Source organism: Cibotium barometz, chromosome 4 (genome assembly GCF_041138505.1).
Source record: "Cibotium barometz isolate CiBa-2024 chromosome 4, ASM4113850v1, whole genome shotgun sequence".
Classification (NCBI taxonomy): domain Eukaryota; kingdom Viridiplantae; phylum Streptophyta; class Polypodiopsida; order Cyatheales; family Cibotiaceae; genus Cibotium; species Cibotium barometz.
This window is the reverse complement of record NC_141049.1, coordinates 61,345,624-61,348,483: the sequence shown is the minus strand read 5'-3', so window position 1 is coordinate 61,348,483 and position 2,860 is coordinate 61,345,624.

Sequence of the window (2,860 nt, the reverse complement as noted above, 5' to 3'; positions counted from 1 at the left end):
AAATTCTTTCATATTAAAAGTGTGATTTTCAACATAAATGATATTTATGATAATAAAAGTGTGACTTTCATCAGAATTTGATTTTATGCATAATTAGATGCATATAGAATCTTTATAATTAAATAAGGGTTCTCCTTAATCCTTTGTTTAATTTTTGTATAAAGTTAGAAAAATGAATAAGTAGATAATTTGTGAGAAGAAATGCTACCGTTTCATATCCACTAAGATGGTAATGAGAAAATTCATTTAAACTATCGAAGTCGGAGATCGAGATAAATGATTATTTTATTCCTCATAACAAATTCATGTTTTAGAAATCTGTAAGCAAATATTCGTCGAACGAAATTTAGAAAAAGAGAAATTGAAATAGTACCTTTCGAGAAAGATAGTTTAGAAAGAACCTTTCGTGACCCAAACTTTGATTCAGACTATTGACCAAGACCTAATTCCTTCGTCAAATTTCAATTAATGACAATGTGCCCAATTCAGAAAAAATATACTCAAATCTCCCACCGAATCTGAATCTAAGTTAAGACTTTTGATTTTGATCTGAGGATCAAGTTAACAGAATTGGAGGAATTCTATTTGGAATTCAGACCTCGATCTAGAAGTATTGAGATACGGATTTAAGATTATTCATGGTTTTCAAATAAAATCAAAACTGAAAACTTGCATAGAAACCGTGTTTTCTTAAAGGACTGTCTTACATGAGAATGTTGGAGGGAAAATTTGGCATATATGTTTATCTAAGGGAAGTTCCGTTGCAACAGCAGCTGACGCGGAGTGTTCGAGGGACAGCTCACGTGGCAAAAACCTGCCCAGGTCTTGACCAGCCTGGGTATGGTGAAAAATGGTGTGCTTCCGGTACGATGGGCGAGGGCCGACGAAGCGGTCCCTGAGTGAAGTGCCAAGACACCTAAGGAGGGTTCTGACTAGGCGATGCATGGGCTCGCGGTGCTTAGGACACCCATACGTATGTCAAGGAAGATATATATATGTATGTTGACGAAGTGATTATTGTAATCTGTTTACTGGATCTCGTTGTTGCTGACCAGCTGGTCCCAACACAACGAAGAGTCCAGAGTGGTACTGTTTTTGTGAAACAAGGGATTGAATGGAAATTTTGAATTATGAAATTTGTGATCATATCTGTTTTGTCATTGGATTATTTTTATATTAAAGTTTTAAAGAGGAGTGTGTGCGTATCTGGTTTCTAAAGCTAAAGTTAAGAAAGACATTTCAATTATGGGTGGGTGAGTACTTGTTTGGTTCCACTAATTCTAGTGGTAGGGTGGTGGCTAACACATGGGCTCGATGGGGTTAGGCTGGAATCAGTGGAGTTTTAATAATCAAACTGAAAAATCTTAGGATTACGCTAGGATTCGAGTAGCTAGTTAATTCCCTGATAAATTTCTCAATTGAGTGGATCAACGGCTGTGCTTGATCTTGATTAGGAAAAAAGCATTGAAATTACTTAGATGATTAAATTATATCAGTGATAGTTTCCTTCTATCTGGTTTATTCAGGTGAAGGATAGTTTAGAATTGATCTCGTTAGAAAAATTCGTTAAGAAAATTCAAAAAGGTGGAATCGTCCCTGCTTTTCGGGTATGGGAAATTTTCTCGGTTTCGGTTTTCGGAGTGACCACTAGCCTAGTCTCTTGCCCGGACATTCGTGGGCGAGGCCCCGAGTGAGAAACTCTACCCCACGCAGGAGGGGGCTGCTTCTGCTATCAGCTACTACTGGGAGTCTGGTGCCCGGAGGGGACAAAGGGATCTCACAGCTTCACATCTCTATTCAAACGTTTGAATGAATTGAACAGGGTCTGTTGTTCCGTCGTATTTGCCCATAATTTTAAAAATTTATACAATTGTATTTCTTTATGAGTCACTAAGGTCGTATGTGAGTGCTTTTGTTGGGAGAGACTCACTGATTCCTTGGGCTACCCCCTTCCTAGACTAGTCCATATGTCCAGGATGTGGGCATCGAGGAAAGGGTTGGTACTTATAGGATTTGCGAGAATGTTAGGTAAGGGACCAAACATCGGTGGGATCGAAGTGATAGGGTGTGTAAAACCCGATGACACGCTTGTTATAGGCATGGCTAATGGTATGAGGAGGTGAATTTGTGGCATAGATCTCAATGGCTCCAAGATGTCAACCATTGGGTTTAGTCCTTGTGTGATCACTGGCACTCTATCTATCGTGGTCATGTCGGAGTGCCTAAATGCTCTTTAATGAGTTGCCACAGTTTTTTTTCATTTTATATTCTCCCACAGCCTGTTACAGCCTCAAGAGGCTTGGCGTACTCTTCATTGGATCAAGTAATAGTTTAGGCACTATACGCACGTGAACGACCTCTTGGAGATAATTTTTCAAAAAAAGCATATGCTAGTAACTTTCCAGATGGAAGGAGGTTCTAAAACCTATTTTCCATCACTATCTCAAGACAAAAAAAAATCAAGAATTTTTTTCCTGTTTCACAGCACGTTTTTAGGGAGTACTACAACTTTGTTTCCCTGAGTCATCTGTGATTTTGTCGATTAGACCTTCAAAAAGTAGCCCGGATATGGCTCATCGTCGTTTTCGCATTGTTTTTTATGATTTTTCATGGTTTTTGGGCTATTTTTTACCTCGATTTTTGGGTCAAATTTTGAGGCTGCTAGTCGAAGGCCAAAATGGTAGATTTTGACTTCAGACGACCGGTCCAAAGTTGAAGAGCTCGATGTTGGCTTTTCAATGAGCCCTAGAGCTCCTTCATAGAATATACGGTTTAGGAGATACGGGCCTCCAAATAGGGGTGTTTTTTTTTGCCAACAGACCCCTTTTCACGCCGATGGACTTCAAGGGTTTTAGAAATT